At 41.4% G+C, this 22,611-nt stretch overlaps 1 protein-coding gene across 2 annotated transcripts in view; it reads left to right on the top strand.

Annotated features, from left to right (window-relative positions):
• The window catches only part of Rnf144b (ring finger protein 144B), a 160,263-nt gene that overhangs the window by 50,217 nt on the left and 87,435 nt on the right, over positions 1-22,611 (top strand). Inside the window, exon 1 of one of the 2 annotated variants that reach the window (XM_076859255.1) lies at positions 780-838. The exons of the other annotated variant lie outside the window; for it this stretch is intronic. The gene's annotated coding sequence lies outside the window, so the exon portion shown is untranslated. Of the gene's footprint in view, positions 1-779; positions 839-22,611 lie in introns of those variants that run through there. 2 annotated transcript variants of the gene reach the window in all.

Consider the following 22,611-nt stretch of genomic DNA (forward strand, 5'->3'; position numbering starts at 1 on the left):
AGGTCCCACCCCCAGTGACTTCATTTTAACCCAGTTACCTCTCTAGAGACAATATCCTTAAATATAGTTGTATTCTGAAGTCCTGGAGGTTAGGACATGTGAATTTTGGAGGCACACTGTTCAGGCCTGAAGGCTCCTTAAAGGTGCCTTGTGTCAACACACATTTTGCCAAGCATTAACTAGAAAGGCGACTCGTTGGTTATGTTCTTTAATTTACCTGATTGGCACCACCCTCATTGCCGGGAAGCAGTGATGTTCCTCCTCTCAGGCAGTTTAAGACCCAGGTCACTGGGGTGGGAATTTGGAATCTGTTGTTTTGCAATGGCAATACTGTGATAGAGGCCTCTGCTGTGGCCACCATGAGACCACTGGAGGCCCAGTGGGTGTGAGGAAGGGAGAGGAGCTGCAGGGCGTGGCACTGAGCTGGAAGTGGGTAGTCCCGCACTTGCTGTGCAAGATGCATCTGCCCACGCTGAGGAGCATCTTACTCTCCTTGCTCCGTTACACACAGAATCTATAAGAAAGAGCTCAGGGTCAAATGTATGTATGAAACTGGGCGATTGACAGCACAGGGGTGAGTATCTCTTGGTGTACCTGCTGCTCAGTGTGGCAGAGAAGAGTCTGCCTCTATTCTTAGCACAGGGTTATGTTACAAAAGACCTCCTGGCTCCTTGCGCACCTTGCCCAGAATGGGTATGGCTGTTGTGCAATGCACACATATCCTTGATCCTACGCCCAGTGTTTGAAGCTTATTATAAGGTCACTGTGACCTTATGGACAACAGATCCTGCTGGTGAATGTGGTTCTGTGTCTTCAGCTTATTTAACCATGGCAGAAGGTAATGGTGTTGAGTTTTCGTACTTTGTGTTTCATGTCACATAAGTGTCTTCTAAGGCTGGTTAAGACTTGGGAAAATGGGCCTGAATGTAGAGTAGTGATTACTAGAGGTTGGGAAGGGCCCGGGCAGGGGTGGGTAAAGGGTACACAACACAGGTGGATAGCAGTAAGCGCTGATGTTCCCCAGCACAGAGGGATGTCTGTCATTCAAAACATCCTGTTATGTATCTTAAGAAGATGTGGAGTGGGTGCTCAGAGGCTCCAGCCAGGAAGAAATGATGCAGGGAGGGTGGTGCAAATTCCCGATTTGATCCGTATATATTCAGTGAACATGCTGGAATATCAAACTCAACTCCACAAATATGTGCGATTAATACATGTTACTAAAAAATAAAAATGAGGCTGATTTAAACAAAAAAGAGCACATTTGAAAGAAAAGAGCCTAAGCTATGCTGCAGATTTGTTTAACTGTGGCAGAACCTGCTGGTCGCCTCCCCAAATCCCACTTTCAACTTCTCCTTCAGCAACAGAGCATGAACCAAGTTAAAGGCTGTATACCTCAGTCTCCATTGCAACCAAATGTCGTCCCAAAGTTGAGCTTCAGATAATAAGATGTAAGTAGAGGGTGGTGGGAAATTCCAGTTAGACTGTTAGAGTGGGTCCTTCTAGAAGAGATACACATTCTTCTGCTCCTTTCTCTTTTCTTCTTTCCTCTGTTGTTGGATGTGATGGCTGGAATTTCAGCAGGCATCTTGGCCCATAAAGTAATCTTGGAAATACAAGACTGACACAAGGACTGTGAGCAGAAGACAGAATAAGCTCAGGTCCTAAATAACTCAGCAGCTTTATAGGTACAATTATGTGCAGAAAGAAACTTTTTTATATGAAAGGAAGAAAAAGCTTTTATCTTAAGACATTCCCTCCCCCCAACCCCTGTTATAAGCAGACAAATCTAATTCTTAGTGAACTCTAGGTACACATTAAAATCATGTGGGGAATCTATTTAAAAATATAACTTCCAGGACCCTTTTCCAGAGCTTCTGGTTTTACCAATTTAGCATTGAAATCAGCCAAGTGTCATTTTTAAAAAAAATGTTGTTGTATTTTTTATACCTTTATTTAATTTATTTATATGTGGTTCTGAGGATCGAACCAGAACCTCACACATGCTAGGCAAGCACTCCACCACTGAGCTACAGCCCCAGCCCCAAGTGTCATTCTTAAAATGCACCCCCAATGATTCTAGTGTAGTATCAGGGCAGAGAACCAGTGTCCTCACTGATACTCTGTGTCCTTCTAGTAACTGCTCTGCTTGAATAATCCTGCCTTCTCCCACCTTTGTGGCCCTTGTTTTATTTCTGTACTGTTAGGGAAGGGAAGAGCACTAGGGACATCAATAAGAGAACCAAACTGAAACAATGTATGTTTTAACTAGTGAAAACAGTTTTTGGAATTTGAATGGTAGTATGGATATGAGCAGATTCCGAGACCCAGACAACATTGAAACAATGATGAAAATTGTGTCATAGAACTTTACTTCGGGGAAATCAGTGAAACTCCAGTCCTCCCACTTCCCTTCCCTCCACCAAGTTGAACGGCACTGGTGGAGTTACCAAAAACAACAGGGCTGGGAAGTATGTAAAAAAGTGTTCCTCTAAAGCCAAGTGGTAGTTAGCTGTATGGAGGGGGAACAAGGGTAGCTTTAAATTATTTTTCATGGCTGCAGTTAACACTTGGGTCTTCGAGGACAATCAATGGGGAAGAGAAGTCCAGTTCTCAGGCCATCTGTTATATTAATTGAACAGTGATCTCTCTCTTCCCTATAGTGTTCTTTTATTTCCAGTATTTTTAAAAAATCTTAAGATGCTAACTCCTAAATTCATTTTGGCATTCACACTATAAAGATTGTGATTTTTGGATTTTTAGTCTAATATTCACAACTTTGTGTTTGTCAACAGCAAGATCGATTCTTGTCGTACAGTAAGAGTTTGAGAGATGAACAAGATGTCAAACCTCCCCCTTCTCCAGTTTCTTTTAGGTTATTTGCTACAGAGTTTTCTGTGAGAAATCATGCGTGGGGAGAAATAACCAAGGTGCATGTAATCAATTTGATTGCAAATAATGAGGAAAATTGCCATATTGTGTTTTGGTCTTTCAGCAGAAGTTTTTCATGTAAGCATCTTAAGCGTTTAAAAACAATTATCTTTAATTGACACAGACATATTATTACATTAGAAATAATCAATATGTTAGAGATGTGCTTTGGAAATATCCATATGTTAGAAATAATGAGCAACTGTTGGCTGAAAGTACTAGAAGCTTGGGTAAAACTGGTTTATGCAGAAAGGAAAATTTACAAGTCTACATAATCAGAAGCACGGGTGTAAGACCTTTCAGAAGGGATTGATTTAGCAGTTCAATGGGGTCCTCGTGGACTGGTTGTTCCTATCTTCTGTTGTCATCCTCAGTGTGGCAGCCAGTGACTTGTGGTTGTCTGACAGAAGGGCTGCAGCAGACCCAAGCATCATACCTGCATTTACCAATGGCAGAAAAATGGAAGTGGTCACATGCCTTTCCCCTATGTACCTGTCAAGAAGAGATTTCTCAATAACTACTGGAGCTGGCTTCCCCTGGAAGTTCATTGGTCAGATCGGTATCCCCATCTTTTTACTAAATGACATACTAGTAGGGGGAGTGGAAATGCTCTGACAGACTTATTCAGCAAAGTCACCCCTTTCTCCTTGCAGGAGAGGTGCCATGTTAGGGCCAGCCTCACTCCGTCCCATCACCAGCGATGCCTGTAACGTTAGGTCTCTGTTGGCCAGTGAAGAATACTCATGGGAAGCTGGGCAGGATGGTGCATGCTTGTAATCTCAGCTACTCAGGAGGCTGAGGCAGAGGATCCCAAGTTGGCGGCCAGCCTGGGCAACTTAGCAAGACCCTGTCTCAAATACAATAGAAAGGGCTGCGGATGCAGCTTAGTGGTAGAGTGCTTGCATAACATGTGCAGGGCCCTGGGTTTTATCCCCAGAACATGAACACACACACACACACACACACACACACACAATTCATGGTTGTAATTAGAGTACGCATGAGTAGGCATTAGTATTGTATAATATTAATAACGTCATGCATGCTTATATTAATGTAGTGCATAATTTACGTGCATGATAATACATAATATGTGTCATGTACATAGTTACACATGCATAGTCCTAGCACACACATAAATGGAGCAAGGCAGATGAAATGACTGCAGCTAGAGGGGGGCTGTGGTAGGGCCCATGGTGTGGATTCTGAAGAACTTGGAAGTGGTCCAGCTCTGAAGCCTTATGCTGTCTTCCCAGCAGTGTGGATACTCAGCCTTTGCTTCATATCATTGATATGTTGGCATGGTTTCCTATGAGACCACCGTAACTCAAACAACTGTTGATGTGTGTATATACATATATATATGGGGAAAGAGAGGGGGACTTACTTCATTAACATTTTATATTAAAAGTTATTTCTAAAAGGTTTTAAACTTTGAAGAGCACTAACTTTTTGTACATAATATTTTATTTTATTGAGAGTCTGTGGCCAAATTTGCCTTGATTATCATTTAGCAATTTATGTTTGCGAAAGCATCTTGTTTTGGTTTACTTTTAGTTGAACTGCATCAACTTAACCCAACACTCTTATTTACAATGCTGTGGCTCTTCTTCACCTTCATTGAGCTCTGGGTTTATGGGGAGCCTCACCTTAGACATGAATCTAGAGTATGTTGCTTAATGAAAATGCTGAATCATTCTCACCGAGTGTGCATCTCATGGACCTTATTCTTCATAGTCTATCCAGCTACTGGGGGTTGAACCCAGGGGTGCTTTACACTGAGCCACATCCCCAGCCCTTTTTATTTTTCACTTTGAGACAGGGTCTCGCTAAGTGGCTAAGCCTTCCTCTGAACTTGGAATTCTCCTACCTCAGCCTCTGGAGCTGTTGGGAGGACAGGCGTGTGCCACGGTGCCCACTTCCTCGTCTTTCTTGACCATGCTGCCCACTGCCATCTTTGTTTTTACTTGCGGTTCACACCCCATCTCCCTACTCTTGGGTCTCCTGTTGCAGAGTCAGTGTGGACCTCCAGGATCGCCGGTCCAGTGGGCCCTTTGGGTCTTTACCTTGCTGGAGTTTTCAGCGCCTTTAGGTTCTGCAGTCTCTTCTTCGCAGAATTTCTAGTCCCTTGGCTCTCATGGAGTCCACTCACTTGGTCCTACTGCTCTGGTCATTCCTGTTTGGAACCTTCGCTATCTCTATTTGTGAGTGATCTGAAGAGGTTTAGGTTCTAAGCTTTCTTCACCTCAAACTTGTATGACTGTAGGTGAAATCAAAATCCCTGGTTTCCATTCGATAACTAAGTAAGCAGACTTCTCCTGAATGCGTGTTGTCATAGAGCCCAAGGCATGTCACTCTATAGTTCACCTTGAAATCAACATGTGTTTTCCTCCACGGTCGCCCATCCAATTGCTGTTATCAGAATCATGGAAGTCAACCTTGGGATATTGAACTCCTGTATTGCCCACATCCTCCCTGGTCCCTTGTCCCAGCAGTTTTTGGCCACCATCAGCACCGTCTCTAACCCTGTGCTGCAGTGCCCTTACCTAGAAACACCTGCATGCAATTTTGCTCCCCTGGATCTATTTCTACAGTGTAGCCAAAGGGATTACTTAAAGAATACAGATCTGGTAAGATGAAGTCGCTTAAAGAGGCTTCCTACGGGGGTTAGTTCAGCTTTTAAACTTACAGATTCCTTCTCTCTCACCTGGCTAACCCCTCCACCCGAATCCTAGAGTGTGTTTCAACCTTTCTACACTCCAGTCCTACTGAATTCTCTAAATTCCTCACATGCATCATGCTTTTCTGCCCTCTGCCCTTGAAACACACAGTTTTCACTGTCTGGGCACTTTTTTCATATTTATTTTCTGACTCCTACTCCTCCCCTGTCTCAGCTTAGATGTCGGTTCCCCAGGGAGGTCTTTCCTTACCCCTGTGATAGACCAGTAGTTCTCAGTGCTTCACTTGACATTAGAATCAGCTGGGGGAATTTTATTTTGTATTTTTTTTCTTTCCACATTTTTATTGGTGCATTGTAGTTGTACATAACAATGGGATTTGCGACATACTCGTACATGCACACAATATGCCAGTATCACTCCCCAGCACTCACCCCCTTCCTCCCCGCCCCCACCCCCTGGTCTCTTTCGTCTACTGATGTCCTTTTGATTTCCACGAGACACCCCACCCCACCTTTCTTTTTAGTTTTGCTCTCTAGCATATCCTACATATAAGAAAACATATGACCCTTGACCTTTGAGTTTGGCTTACCTTGCTTAACATAATGGTCTCTAGTTCCATCTATTTTCCTGAAAATGACATAATTTCATTATGGCTGAATAAAACTCCACTGTGTATATATATCACATTTTCTTGATTCATTTATCTGTTGTTAAAAGACACCAGGCTGGTTCCATAGTTAAGCTAATGTGCATTTCACTGCTACAACATTGGTCTGCGTGTGTCGCTACAGTATGATGACGTTAATTCTTCAGGATAAATACCCAGAAGTCACTTGGTGGGTCACCTGGTGGTCTCAGGCCTTGTCTTTTGAGGAATCTTTATATTTGTTTCCATAGCAGTTGTAGGTAAGAATGTAGTGTCCAGATTGTCCACAGGTCAGTTAAGGCAGCAATAATGCAGAAGTGAGACTAGATGCTGCCTACGGATCTACGTGTAACTTGGTGGATTTTGGTTTGCTCGCTCGGAATCTTACTGAGGGTGCTGAACATGTCTTGAGGTGCCGCTGCATCCAGGTCCCCTCAAGCTCACCAGTACCCTCAACACGTGGGAACAGCAACGTGTGGACATTTTTGACTGATTGTGATGCAAGACAAGCCCATGGAGATCCGGCCCTTATTCTCAGTGTGTACAGGTGTATACTTCCATGTTTGTGGGTTAGGTGGTGTGTTCTTTTGAAATATTAGAGCAGAAGACAATCAAAGAAGACCCCACGCTGTGCATCGTACAGTGCTCCATTGCCAAACATTTAGTTCTTTAGAACTAACCGAGCAGGAACTCCCTTCCTTCAGCCCTGCGTAGGTTGTTATGGACTTCGTTACATTGATGAATTTAATTACATTTGTGATTCTGAAGTAGATCACAAATCATATTTTTTTATTTCTTAAGCAAATATTACCATAAAATACAGTTTATCATTATAAAACACTACATGCTTATTTACTTGCCATTTCTGAGTACTCCCATGGGGAGCATAATCCTTCGAATGACAGACCCAATGTCTGCCCTCCCGCACAGCTCACCGAGGGAGAAATTCAAGGAGCTCAGTGATTCAAATCTAATAGAGTAAATGCTGGCTGTGCTTGTTTATGGCTTGTCCCCCTCCAAAACCCACAGTGAAATTTGATTGCCATTGTGACAGAGTTGGGAGTGGTGTCTTTAAGAAGTGATTATGTCTTAAGAGGGATTTGTGGCCACATGCAGTGTTGCACGCTTGAAATCCTAGACTTGGGGAGGCTGAGGCAGAAGGATCACAAGTTTAGGCCAGCCTGGGCAGCTTAGAAAGACCCTGTCTCAAAAAAAAAAAAGAAAAAAAAGGAGGGCTAGGGATACAGCTCCTTGATAGAGCATCCTGGGGCTCAGTCCCTGTTACTGCAAATAAATTAATAATTAACAAGAAAGAAAGCATGTGTGCACATGTGCTTGCGTGCGTGCGCGCATACACACACACACACACACACACACACACAGTATGAGGACTTCTAGGGGTCCTTAAAAAAGAAAAAAAAAAGAGGGCTTCATACCTTTCTCAAGTGAGTTAGTTCTTCCTCTTGAGGAGCTGGATTAAGTGTTTCTCCAAGATTAGTTGGACCTTCATGTTGTGTTATAGCAAGTGGTAATAGCAGGGACGGGGTCATTATTGTAGGTCTCTTGTCTATGGTTGTACCTAGGGACACATTCTGAGACATGCAGAATTTGAAGATTTTTTCAGTCCTTTAGGATCTATGCATGAGGTTCAGCAGGACCATATATGTCAGAAAATGTGCAGTATTTCATATTTACATAGTACTATTCCTCTGAATTCTACTAGAAGTTATAATTTGTGCTTCCTATGTACTGTTTTTCACAATTAGATGTGACAGTTAACTGCATTCATTTTCTAGGTGAAGACACTAAGGTTCAGGTAGCCTAGAAAGCTTCCTCTAGACTAGATGGCTTATATTCAGGGCATCACAATTTGAACCTGGTAGAGTCAAAAGTCTATCTATGCTCAGGCTGGGTTTATAGCTCAGTGGCTGATCACTTGCCTAGCCCATGTGAAGCTCTGGGTTTAATCCTCGACACCACATAAAAGTAAAATAAATAAATTAAAAGTATTGTGTCCATCTATAACTGAAAATATGTTAAAAAAAAGTCTATACTCTTTATTTTTTTGTGGTGCTGGGGATTGAACCCAGGGCCTTGTGTGTACAAGGCAAGCTCTTTACCAACTGAGCTACACCCCCGGCCCTATACTCTTTTCACACAGTTCACTTTCATAGAGTTTCATAGAGTGACTTACTTTATGGTAATATGATTTAATCAAAGAGCTTCTAGTCTTACATAACTAAATTAAATTCAAGCTAGCTTTAACAAAAAAGAAAATTTATTGTAAGGAGCGGGGATGTCTTGAAATGCAGAATGCATATGGCTTCCCGAAGGAACTGGAACTGAGAATGGGAAAGCTGTAATCCTCATTCTCTCTTCTCGCACCTCCTCCTTGCACATCTGTTCTTGTTCCCTCTTTGGCTTCTGTAGGTTATGCAACATGGCTGCTGCGCAGCTCTGACCAGGCCCACGTGTCAGCCGTCCCCAAATCCCAATGCCAAACTCCTGATAGAGAAAATCGACTGGCTCTGCTTCAGACAGACGTTCATCCTGGCGCAGTCAGCTGTAGCCAAGGGGACGGACGACTTCACCCAGGTGCAGCCGCCGCGGGATTTGAGGCACCTTCCTTTTCTGGTCTGCAAGTCTGACTTTGGCCTTTTCTCGCTCATCTAGTTTGGTTGCCACCACTTTGGGTACTGTTCCACAGAGAAGTCCAAGCTTCCCTCCGGGTCTGACCCTTCTTATGGCTTTTTTTTTTTTTTTTTTTTTTGGTACTGGGGATTAAACCCAGGGGCACTCAAGCACTGAGCCACATCCCCAGCCCTTATTTTGTATTTTGTTTAGAGACGGGGTCTCACAGAGTTGCTTAGCATCTCACTTTTGCTGAGACTGGCTTTGAACTTGTGATCCTCCTGTCTCAGCCTCCCGGGATACTGGGATTATAGGGGTGCACCACTGCGCCCGGCTTCTTATACTTCTTTGAAGAGAAAATAATACTAGGACAGGCTTGGCCAATATGTTATTGTGTTAGTGATTTTCCTCTTTTGAAGGGCATTATCGGTTTTCTTCTAACTCATTCCTTATGCCACGTGTCTCTGTTCATGCACTTGTGTGTGCACACATGTGCCGACACACGAGTACAGTTAGCGTATCTATTCAGAAGAAATCACCAACTTCCTTTGGAGCTTGACTTGTCTCTTGAGCTGCAGTAGCAATAGCTCTACTTACTTTCTTGACCAACAGAAAGTGAATTAAACCCTTCCCAAACCTGCTGTCTCTTCCGCCTCCTTATAATGTTTAAAGGCCTTTCCCCAAAGTCCCCACTTATCCAGAAGTGGGTCCAGTTACTCGTTTTGGACACATTGGGAAGAATAAATTCACCCCGAGGTCTTAGGAGCAAGTGGTAGTCACCGACTTCACTGTCAACTCAAGTAGCTCCCAGGGAAGGAGATCAAATCTCAGTGCCCTGTTGCATACATGGGTACTTTCTATTTTCTTCTTCAGCTGTTAGGGAGAAGAAACTCAAAGGTAAAAAAATATATTGTTGTATGTTTTATTGGTGGCCCAAATTTATGAATATTTAGTGTTCCGGAAGTTTGTTGGCAGACCGGTTGTTTAGAACATGGAATTCATCTTGCTATGGAAACAACATTATCCTTGCTGGTTAAGTTTCTAGCTGAACTATGAATGATCATTTGGCCTATAACATGGCTGAAATGCTAATTGTGGCCTTGAGGTTTTTCTTACCCTTAAATGTAGAGTTAGAACTCTTCTTGTCCGTGGCTCTGAACTCATTAGCTTCCTGAAGCCTTGTTCACCGGAGCTTCTCTGAAGTTTAGTGCTTCTGGAATCTCAATTTTCTGCCTCCTTAAGGAGGCAGGGAAACCATGCAGGTATGTGGGGATGATGGGTGTGGGTACTGAAAGGTGCAGGGTGGTATAAAAGAAGGTTGGTCCAGTGGAAGGAGGTGCCTTTGGTGTCCTCAGTGATTTCTGTTGGAAGGGCAGACTTCGCTAGGGAAGAGGAATAGGGAGGAAGGGCTGGCTGGCTGCACTTCTGGACAAGTAAGTGTTGTCATTAATTAGCCAACGTCTGCCTCTAAAATACCTATTGACTCTTCTTTCTTGAATGCGGTTCTTTGAGCTGTTCTTTCTCCTCGATTAGCCTGCAGTAAGTACATGAAGAACGAATTGACAACATTTCTCCTTTGTCTTGCTGGGTCCCTGAACTCACCCCTGGGGCTCACCAGGACTGCGTGAAGTCCAGCCAGGTAGCCGCAAGGTGTGAGCCAGGTTCCTACTGCACGTGGTGATGGCAGGGTGCCTTTGTGGATCCTGCGCCTGTGGCTTTAGCAGATGATTTCCTCTCCTTCTCCAACTTGGAACCAGACAGTTTCACATTCTCAGCAAGCAGATGGACAACAAGGTTGAAAGAGGATCTGGTACTGAAATAGTCTTTGAGTCATCCTCTGACTGTTCCCTCACTCGCCTCTCTCTCTTACAGGAGGACAGTGCTGGGAATTCACTGTCCTCAGGATTGCTGGCCTCTCCTCTCAACCTATGTTTCATTTTTTTCTTCTGGGTCAAGGTTGGAACTCTGCTAGTATAAGAATTTTGTCTAGGACTGAGATACAGCACTCGGTGATAGAGCACTTGTCTACCAGATGAGTGAGGCCCTGGGTTAATCCCCAGCACTGCCAAAAAAAAAAAAAAAGAATATTGTCTAATTTGTTTTGGCAGAACACCTGGTCTTTTGCCCTCAGTAGGTGTTTAAAAATAGAATTTATAATTAAAAGTTTTCTATCTACTGTCTATTTTTGTCCTCTTTCAAAACAACAATAAAACTCCTGACATAAAAAGGGAAGTGTGAGTTTTGATGTCACCTGTGACATGTTTTGGGAACTGAAGGTGCTCTGCTAGAAACCATCGACTTGGTCCTTGGTGCTTGTTATGTGCTCATGACCGTGTGTGAGCCCCAGATAGTCACCGTGTCTTTCTGTGCTTTCTTTCCTTACCTGTAAAGTGAGACACTAAAACCTCAACACATGTGACTAGATTTACATAGATTTCTATTAATTTTCATAGATTAGAGCTATTCTTCTTCTACAGCAAAATAGTTGATGAGCAAGAAGTAATGTAATTAATCTACTTAAGGATTTACTTATTCTGAACCACATGTATTGTGCTCAAATGCCTTTTATTCGATCCTTGCTGCAAAGGGCTTATTGTGTTCTCTTCTTTGTGATTACATCCTCCATTTGATTTGAATTTGATTTTTTTCTTTTCTTTTTTTCTTGGGTCACTCAGATAACTTTTTCTTTTTAATGTGACACTAGGGATTGAACCCAGGGCCTTGTGCCTGTAAAGCACACACTCTACCACCAGGCCATGCTCCTGGCCCCTCCATTTGATTTTTTAATAGTGTATAAGATGCACTATAGACCAATGCAGGGCATGTTGTGGGGTCACTTTGTCTCATCCTGCTCATTTGGAGGTATTTTTTTGCTGTCAGGCTTTCTGTTAAGAAATAGAAGCAGGGACATCAGGAGCATTCTGAGCTATTGAACCGTCTACATAAATTGGCAGGTGGCCATCCAAAGTTATTCCATGATGATGGTATCTGATTTCTATTTCCCTCTCTCTTCCCAATTTTGATAGTTTTAGGTAAGTCCCGTGACCTCGGTTGACCAAGGTCTTATACAAATATGTGTAAAAATTTTAGGAGGCAAAGATTGGAACTTTTTTTTTTTTTTTTTTTCCTCCCCAGGATTAAGTAACACTTTGTAATGACATTGCTGACTTTGGAAAATTTTATCTCTGTTCCTCAACACATGGATTGCTTCCACCAAAAGAGGATAACATTTGGGATGATGATTTTCAAAGTAACCACAGGGAGAAAGCTTCAGCCTTTGTATGTGCCTTGGGTCACATGGAAGGAAGAAAGAGGTTTGACAAGCCTCTCTGAATCCCAGCAGAATTGTCTGGGAGGTTTGCCCCAAAGTTTCTGTCATTTGCTTGGACTTATTCACCCTCACCTGGGGTGGTGAACAAGTCTTTCCTCTGAAGCCTCTTCTCTGTGGGCTGTGTTAATGTCTGACATGACTGAACTGTGCATTCACAATGCTTATCAGAGGAGTTGTAAAATACCTGTCTGATCTCTAGATAAAAGTTGACAGTTGTATATAGTGTTAATGCATCACCTAATGATCCCCCTTGGGTTTAAGAAAGTATAGGATTTTTTTTTTTGGGGGGGGGTGAGGTACTGGATATTGAACCCAGGGGCACTTGACCACTGAGCCACATCCCCAGCCCTATTTTGTATTTTATTTAGAGACAGGGTCTCACTGAGTTGCTTACCACCTTGCTTTTGCTGAGTTTGGCTTTGAACTCAGGGTCCTCCTGTCTTAGCCTCCCAAGCTGCTGGGATTACAGGTGTGTGCGACTGTGTCCGGGGAAAGAATAGGGTATTAATATACATGTAGGAATAAAGTTAGGGTTGACTTTTCTTGTTTGCTTTTTTGCTTTTATTAGAGTTTGAAAAGCTTAAAATTGGTAGTTCTAAAATTTCATAATGTTTTTTCCCCTCAGTTCTTTCTGGCATTGCTGACTTTGCTTTCGATTTCTTTTGCCCAGAAAACTCTCTTCCTCCCATCTCTTGTCTTCCCATGCTCTGTTAAATTCTCCAGATTCTGGAGGACTGGGCTCAAAAAGCTGCCTGTCTTCCTGGACCCCAGAGGGACATGGCATGCTCTGCCCAGTTACCGTGTCCAACCTGTGTCTTTCCCTCCACCACCTGAAAGTTCTGTTTTGTTTATCTTGTGTTCATAGCACCTGATAGAGGACCTGGTAGATAATAGGAGCTTCATGAATGTTTTTCAAATGAAGCAATGAGGATATGTGCCCTTTACTAAGAGAGGGTATCTAACTATATGGAGGAGGGAAACGGAGGTGGTGGAAGTACCCCAGAAAAGATAGGCCTGGAATGATGTTTTCTTGGAGGAGCAGCTATTAGCCAGATGAGAGGGGTGGGGAAGAATGACCTTGGTAAATATAAAATCAGAGGAATTGTGAATAAGGAATTTCAGGTACTTATAAATAGTGAAGTATGACTGGAAAAAATTCAATGCAAAGTGGAAAAGGCTGAAAAAATGGCTCTAAAAAGGAAGGCAGATTCTATGTTAATTTGAATTTTGTGCCAGTAAAAATAATTATTTAGGTTATTAGCCAGAATTTACCTCTATTCTGCACTGATCAATAGTAAAAAAAAAGCCAGGTGTGGGACTGGATTTCATGAGGACATTTGATTAGAAGAACTTAAATATTTATTTTTATGTAATAACTACTTCAAAGGAAATGGATGGTTATATCAATCTTTGTATGAAACAAATGTTTGCTAAAATCACAAACTAAAATCTTAAAAGGTTAAAGGACATTATTCTTGACTTAGAGACAAAAATATTGGAATCTTAATTTAACCTAAATGATTAACCAAGTCTCATGTCATGGGACAACTTCATTAAAAGCTATATTTAAATGAAGCGTTCCTGGTCCATCAGTTGCTAACCATTTAAAGATGGGATACTCATAGTTCATAAGTAGATAAGTGTGGATTACTTTCTCTAATGCTGATTTCATAAAGATCAAAGGAGTTGATATGCCCTAAGGGGCCTAGGGTTATAGCTCAGTGGTAGAGCACTTGCCTAGCGTGTGTGAGGCACTGGGTTCGATTCTCAGCACCACTTATAAATAAATAAAAATAAAATTCTATCAACAACTAAAAAAATAAAATTAAGTTTAAAAAGGGGGACTTTGGGTGGATTAAAAAAATGCTTAGTCCCAGGCACCAGGCCTGGTACCCTCTGAGGACTCAACAGCTGTGTAGTCACACCAGAGCTGAGGAAGCCTCCACTTTGTGATCATCAACTTTCAGAAGAAACTTTGAGGAAACAAGTCCCTGCCTCCAATTGTCCCTTTGTTGATATGTCCACTCTTTCCTAAGACTCTGGACTTTCCTTGGTGGTTCTAGGCAAGACCTCCTCTCTCAGATGTGCTTCCTGTGTGAGTCTCAGACCATCAAGGTGATCTGATGGGAGGGCAGAATCTTCCAGCCTCTGTGCATCTCAGCAGTTACCTGTATTTCAGATAGTTCTGGTTCCGCTTACCGGAAAGTTCGGGGAATCCCGACAAGCCCTTCTTGACATGTCAGGCAAAGGCTTTCCTCCGTGTTCATGGTGGGCAGCAGGTTTGCCCAAGTTGCTAATGATGAGGAGAATCGGGACGCTGTACTAAACAACTGAAACCTGGTTTTTGGTGGGCATAATTTAGGAGTATCATGTGCCTTTAGTTTGTTTTGATTAAATTCCAAGATGATATAATCATCTGACTATTAAGATAATTAATTGCCTTGTTTTCTACCTAGAGGTGTAATGGTTCCAGATTTGCAGGTCAGAATGCATTTTGCAATAAGACAATGAAGCATGAGCAATTGTTACTGTGATTTCTTCTGTGGCAGGGTAGGGCAGGTTAGCTGGCCGCATCACTCTGAGACATTTCAGGGAACACTTCTTGGAAATGTGCATTTTTCTTGTGCTTAAATTTGAAAGATGACGAGAATAGCCCAGGTTTCCCCCCAGTTCTTTCCCAATGCTGGTGAATTGACACCCAAATGCAAGTTGCTTGCTTAAAAGTGAAATGCCTTCCTACTGTGGTGCCCAGGACCACAGACCCATTCCAGTCTACAGGACAGGAGGAAGCTGCCAGGCTGACCCTGCTAAGGTCATTTGGAAGCATGGGAAGTCTGAATGTTTTGGGGGCAGTGCCTTTGCCTTTTTTGTATGGCCTAAATCTGTAACTGTTCATTTACTGGTTCATAACTTTAGAAATTATTTTGGAGTAATCCCTTTCAGCAGAGAGAATATGCTTAAAAAGTGCAATTTAAATGAAAAATTAAATGCCAAATTCATGTTTCTCAAAGAAGGTGGTGGTGAATATGTAATTCACAAATCTATGGAAACAGCATCAATGTGTATACTTAAGTGTGTAATTATTTTTTTAATATATATTTTAGTGGTAGGTGAACACCATATCTTTATTTATTTATTTATTTTAAATGTGGTGCTGGGGATCCAACCCCAGTGCCTCACTCGTGCCAGGTGAGTGCTCTACCATGAGCCCCAGCCCCAGCCCTGTGTGTAATTATCTTAAGAACAGTTTGTCCAAAGACAGAGATTCAACACATACAGGCACAGGAGGTGTTGTCACATGTTTCATTCACTCTGGGAAGCAGGACTCTTCATTTGGAACAAACGACTTTCCTAGATGTATTTCACCCATCATCAGTATTATGTTTTCTTATGCATGTATGAAAAGTGAATTTAAAGTTAATGTGGATGACTCCACTAGTAGAAGAGCAATTTATATACAGTTTTAAATCATGCCGTTTTACACTAAGATTACCAGATGCCTCAAATAAAAGACTGGTTTATTACTTGAAACGTTGATTTTCATCTAATTTAACAAAGTTAGGTGTTTAGAAAAATCATTCTACTGCAGTTTAAATACTTATATCACTGTGAATTTGAATGTAAATTTGGTCTAAAAGTTTATCATCAAAACTAAAATTTATTTTTTTAAACAGCTTCATGAAGGTAAAATTTGCATATCAGAAATGTCACCCATTTTAAGTTTATAGCTTGTTGGGCATTGGTGGTTATGCAGCTGGGTAACCATCCACTACCATGCAGTGTAGAACACTTTGTTTCCCTGCATGTGATCTGGTGTCCCTTTGCAGTCAACACCCACCTTTCCATCCAGCCTCAGGCAATCACTGAAAATTATTTATTTTTTCTGTGAACATGCAAATAAGTATTTTGTATCAGAATATAAACAATGGAATTGCTTATGAAAGAAATCCATGGAGCAGAAAATGACATATGTAACCCATTGCAATAGAAATATTCTACTGCAATAGAAATAGTTGCCAAAATTCATCAGTATTTTTCTGTATACGCTAAGTAGTTGAATTTACAAATTTTTTGTGATGAAACCAACGTTGTATATAAACCATCCTTCAGGAGGTAATACAGTTTTTTCTCTTTGCAGACCATTATCAATCTGATTTTAGGAATGTTTTGAATCTTTGAAGAGCTACTGTGTAAGTCTGTGCCTACTATAATATAGATTTTTTCTTTTTGCAAAGAAAGTTTTGATTGTATTTTGTTGGAAATTTTTAATTAAGATAAGTAGACAAAATAGTCACCTTTTGAAATTTTACAAATTTCACTAATGGAAAATTAAGCTTGCAAACAGGAGGGCACTAGAACTTATCCTTACTGATCATTATTTTGGTGCTGGGGATTGAACCCATGGCCTATGTATGCAAGGCACAGCACTCTACGAACTGAGCTATATCCCCATCCAGAGTTTATCCTTATAAATACAATGTAGAACCTGAGCAGATTAGATAATAAGTACTCAAACACAGCACACAGGCTTTCATTTGGAAGTTTTATAATTGTACGTGGAATATTGGGACTTATAATAATCTTTTCATGAAACTACTGTTTTTAACAGGAAATATGTATAATTTTTAGCAGAATTCAAAGTATACTGAACTTTAGAAGGCCTGTGATTTCTAGGTATCTAAATTTGGTTAAACAGTAACCAGAACTATAAATAGACACAATTTGTTTTATGAGTTTCGTTGTCATAATTTTTCTTCAAGAAAAAGTATCTTAAGCAAAAGATAATATTTTTGAAAATAACTTTACATACTGTAATATCAAAACAGGAAAATGAAGACTATATTTCAGTTGGAATTTTTCCTGAATCTGGTAGGTATTTGAGCACTGAAGAAAGTATTTTCTTAATTAAAAATATTATGGTCTACAGAAAAGAGACAAGTGTCACCAATTTCAAATTTATTAACTATGAAATGTATCCTGAAGGATATTTTTAAAACATATTGAAAACCCTGTATCCTTGCTTATGAAATCAAAAACCATTGCATGGAAAAGTAACACAAATGAATAGAAATCAGCTATTTCTGAAAAAGTATTTGTAGAATACATTGCAGGAAAAGTGTTAATAACTAAAAGCTACACAGAACTCTTATGAACTGATGAGAAAAATATCAGCTATTTTAAAGCAAAATTTGGACAAAGAAGAATAGGTGATTCACAGAGTTAAGCTAAGATGCTGTGTGTGTGTGTGAGGGTGTGTGTGTGTGTCTGTGTGCATGATATATGATTAAATGAGCCCAAAGGAAAACATTTAGTAGACACCAGGGCTGTTAACTTTGGTACAGCAGTGAGTGAGGGGCTGGTGTTAGTAGAAAGTTAACCAAACAATTCTAACACCCTTTTCAAGGATGACTGAAAGAGATACAGGAATTAATCATTAGAATACCCAAGAGTGCTACAGTTGAGGAGCAGAGAAACGGCTCCTCAGGCCTGTGGTCTGACTAGAGAAGGCCCTAGACAGTAAGTTATTTTCTTCCCTCCTTATGAGATCATTACTTGCAACTAGGGACATAGTGGCTTTCATGAGGCGAGTATAGTTCTGGTGGTTGGGCACAATCAGAGTTTATGAGTTGTTGTGAGGCCCTTGGAAGAACTCTCCTTGCAAAGACACGTTGCATCTGGTGGTGACTGCTTCTTTGAGCAAGCCATCCTGTATGTGATCTGAACAGGATTCACCTCCAGGGGATTGAGGAGGATCTGCTTCTGGAACCTGGCTTGTAAGACAGACTTCTCTCTGTGACCTGATTTTGCTGGAAATGTGAACATTGTCACATGCAGCTTGTGGTTGTTGCTATACTGGAAAAATCCCCAACGTGCTCCTTATGAGGGCCCTACTATGACGTGTGGCTGGAAGACGCATTAAAACAGCAGCCTGCTCCCTTGAGACCTATGCTGTGGAGGCTGTAGAGGGAGGACTTCCCGTGACCAGCAGTAAATCTGGAAGGAAAGTGGATTTTTTCAACATAGGGGGAATTTTTTTTCTCATATAACATGAGACGGGCGGGCTCTCCAAATTCCAGGCACCTGCAGCCCTATCTCAAGCAGTTTCTGGACCCCTCCCTACTCATCCTCCAGCCCTGGCTTCTGTGCCTTAACTTCTGGATTCTCTGATCCATATAGATGGTATTTGTTAGTTCTGTCCAGCTCTGAGTTCAATGAGGATCTGCTGATTCACTCTTCTGTGGGAAGAGGAGGGTGGGGCGGAGGAGAAGGTGGGAGAAGAAGAGTATCAGTTACCTATGTGGTAGAGAGAATTTAAGTTTGTAAGGGGCTTTTCAAGAGTTCTCCTGGAAAACTAACGTGAGTAGTATTCGCCCTATGAATAATTTCGGTCTGAATTCCAAGAACAAAGCTCTCCATCTGTTAAACTGAGATGTATTTTGACTTTATAATTTATTTTTGTGCTGAGACTTGAATCCAGAGCCTTGTGCTTGTTAAGCACATACTTTATCACCTAGCTACTTACGCGCCTGGTCCTATTTTGACTTAATTCAGCGGAGTCCTTTGTATCATGTTGGATGCGAGGCACCAAGTGGTTCATTTCCTGTAAACCAGTTTGTTCATTGACTGGGATGACTCTTGGAACACTGGGGATTTTTTTTTCTTTTTTTCATCGATTGTCCTTTTTTCAGGAATTGGGGAATTAATATATATTTTGCATATAAGAAATGGGAAGATGGTTGAGATGATTTCATCTGACTTTTGTGTGGGGTGGGGTGGGGGGGTGCTGCTGGGTCTTGAGCCAAGGGGTTCATGATGACGTCTCTACCACTGAGCTTCATCTCCAGCCCTTTTTATTTGAGTCAGGTTCCTGGTCAGTTGTCCACGTTGGCTTTAAACTTGCAGTTCTCCTACTTTGGCCTCTGGGCCTCTGGGATCCTAGGCGTGCTCCCCTACACCTGGCTAAGGTCTTCTGACTTTCTAGCAGGGAATTTTAACTCAGGGCTCGTGCAGAGGTGTTTTTCTAGAGAGAGTTAGGTGCCAACTCCATTCTCCCACTGGTCCCCAGGCGCAGTCCGCTGGCCATGTCACGTAGGATGTCAGAGATCTGGACGACGGACTCCTCTGGAGTTTTGCTGTCTTATTCAGCTTTCCACCCTGAGTCGTCCTGGATTCCCCTGTGGCACAGTGACAGTGGCAGATTGGGACTGTCCGGTCACGTTTTTCTGTTGGGGCCCAGTCAGTTGTGGCTGGCTCAGGGAGGCATTGAGGTTCTTCTGTGTGAAACAGAACCCAACTGACACATCTCCAGCTATTAAAAATGGTGTTTCCAAGCTGTGGTAACTGCACGGTGAGTTCTCTGTCTTTATTGACTTTCCGCGGTGCTCCACATCCCGTCTTTACCCCGAATGTATCTCTAGCGTCATTTCCGTCACTATTTGTTTGCATGGTGCCTTATTATTAGTTTTATACCCAGTGCTTGGTAAATATTGAAAAAAAATGAAGAAAACGAACTTCATTAGATACAAGAGATGAATGGAAATGAAATGGTAGCCATTTGGAAATGAGAAATGACCAGTTGGTGGCAGACACCAAGGCCTGCGCCTGCGATCCTTTCCCATGGAGAGAGAAATGTGCCCATTGCAGAAGCGGGTGACCCAATACTTGTGTTCTTTCTTCTGAATGAACCATTTAAAAATTTTTTTTAGAACACAGGATATAATTAAAATGTCAAGCTTAAGCTGCGTGTTACTAACTTCATGCTAAGGAAGAACAGAAGAGTAGATTCAAGAATGAATCTTGATTTTTCTTTTCCTTTCTAGATCAATATTGGAGCACTTTCTTTTTAAATTTTTTATTAACATCAATATTACATATTCATAGGGGGATTCAGTGTGATATTTCCATACATGTACAGAAATCTGCCCTCCCTTTGTCTATCCTTCTCCCCCTCCCCCAGCTCTAGTAATCACTCGTCTACTTTCAGGTCAACCTTTTTAGCTTCCACATATGAGAGAGACCATGAGGTACTTACCTTCTTAATTCTGGCTTATTTTACTCAACATAACCTACAGCTCCATCCATCTTGCTACAAATGACAGGCTTTCATTCTTCCTTATGACTGAATAATACTTCATTGTGCTTATATTAATTAAAGAGAATTTTCCAAAGAAGAATTTAGAGTTGTCTTTTCTTATATAGACTAATAGTGCTTCCATAATATATACCTATTATGTACTATGTTTTATCATATATGATACATATTATTTAAGTATCTTATACATTAAGCATCTCATACACTTAAGATTCTTACACATATAGTAATTATATACGTGAACATATATATATATATATACGTGTGTGTATATACATATATATACCACATGTGCAGGAAAAACTTTATGATTTATTTATTTATTTTATTATTTTTTTAAAGAGAATTTTTTAATATTTATTTTTTAGTTCTCGGCGGACACAACATCTTTGTTTGTATGTGGTGCTGAGAATCGAACCCGGGCCGCATGCATGCCAGGCAAGCGCGCTACCGCTTGAGCCACATCCCCAGCCCAAAACTTTATGATTTAAATTTATTTTAAATGACTTAGATATATTGAAATCAATATAATTTGGATTGCTTGCTATTAATGTCAAGAATTTGTATGCCTTTTCTTTAGGAAGGCCTGTGATTTACATGAGGAAATTATTATTATGATGATTCTCAACATGATTATATTTTTTGCTGAGCAATTTGTAATATATTCTTACTCAAAAAGATTTTAAAATATTTTTGTAGATTGTAGTGTCTGTATTTTTCTTTGTAGTCTGAGATATCAAATGTATTTTTTTTTTTTTTTAGCCTAAAAGAAACAATTCTTTCTCAGGCTTATCCTCTTTTACCAATTTTTTAAATACTGGGGTTCATCTGGGCTCTCTTTACTCGCTCCTTTCTTTTATCTTTCTATTTCTTTTCCCTTCTTAGAGGGATATTGCCACAGTCTGGCTGGGCACAAAATATCCAAGCCGCCACAAAGCTTTGTAGGTTCAAACAGCAACTCTTTATTCCTGAACTCTCACCAGCACTCTACACACACTTCCGGGAACCCCGGGAATTTCCGGGAACTCAACCGGAGCTCCAAAGTAGCCGGCGCCTGAGGCAGCAGGATCCGCCCTATTCCCAGAGCCGCCCTATTCCCAGCAGGATCCGCCCTAATCCCAGAGCCGCCCTATTCCCCCCAGAAGGGTCACCACCTTTCAACCATTCCCTCTAGCAAAATGCCAGGTGTCATTCCGACTAAACTGTGGCTCTCAACAGAATATGATTGATTGAGTTCTATTGTGTATCAGGCTAGGACCACAATGTACAGCTGAGCAGGTTGTACTGCACAACCCCAGGATGTGACATTTTTTTGCCCCACTTCCAATACTTATACAATACAGGTATTTCTGTCCCATCTGGACTGTGCTAGCTACTTTACAAACCTCTCATATACTTTAACAATAACCTATAAGATGAAAACCATTCTTCCTATTTTAAAGAAGAAAAAAACGAGTTTATGTTAACAGTTCACTGAAGGTTATATAATAACCAGTGGGCAGTAGAGTTTGTCTAGGTCCAAAGCCTCTGTTCCCTCTACAGGATGCTCCATTTTGTGGGTGACTTATCCTCTAAGTAATTTCATCCATGGCCACCACGAATGATGGCATTTTCCATAAGTCACTCCACCAGGTCTCTCTTTGGTGGCCTGCTGGAGAATTCTCCTGTGCTCCAGAGACCCCTGAGATTCTGCAGGGTGTAAAGTGAAGCCTCATCATCCTGCTCATTGTATCTCCTTAACTCCCACTCTTGGTGAAGTCGCAATCTGGGCTCTTTTCTGTCTCTCTCTCCCCCGTCATATCCAATTAATGCCACATCTTACCAGTTCTGCTTCTGAATTCTCTATTTGTTCCTTTTCAAACCAAAATTGCCACTGCATTCATTCAGGTCTTTGTTCTACTCTGAATGCAACTGCTCTTCCTAAACTAGGAAAAGTTGTGCCTAAAATCTGTCTAAGACTTTGCACTAACCATTTGCTCTGCCTGCTTCACCCTGTCTGCCTTCCCCACTCAGCTGCCCAAGGACTCTGGGTTTCAGTCACCTTGTCTTAGAAGCCTTCTTTGATCTTTTCATCAACCCTCTTCCATTAATTATTCTTCTCTGCTCCTGTGGCATCCATCACATCCCTCCTCACAGTATTCTGATAATGGATTTGCTTGTCTTATTCCTACCTTGGATTGAGAAGTCTTTGAGGATGGGGACCATGTTTGACTTACCTGTATCTGCCTCCCCCCAGCAGCTTGTCTGGGAGGAGATCAATAAGTGCTCAAGGGAATGATGTTCAGTCACATCATAGTTG

This window comes from Callospermophilus lateralis, chromosome 6 (genome assembly GCF_048772815.1).
Source record: "Callospermophilus lateralis isolate mCalLat2 chromosome 6, mCalLat2.hap1, whole genome shotgun sequence".
NCBI lineage: Eukaryota > Metazoa > Chordata > Mammalia > Rodentia > Sciuridae > Callospermophilus > Callospermophilus lateralis.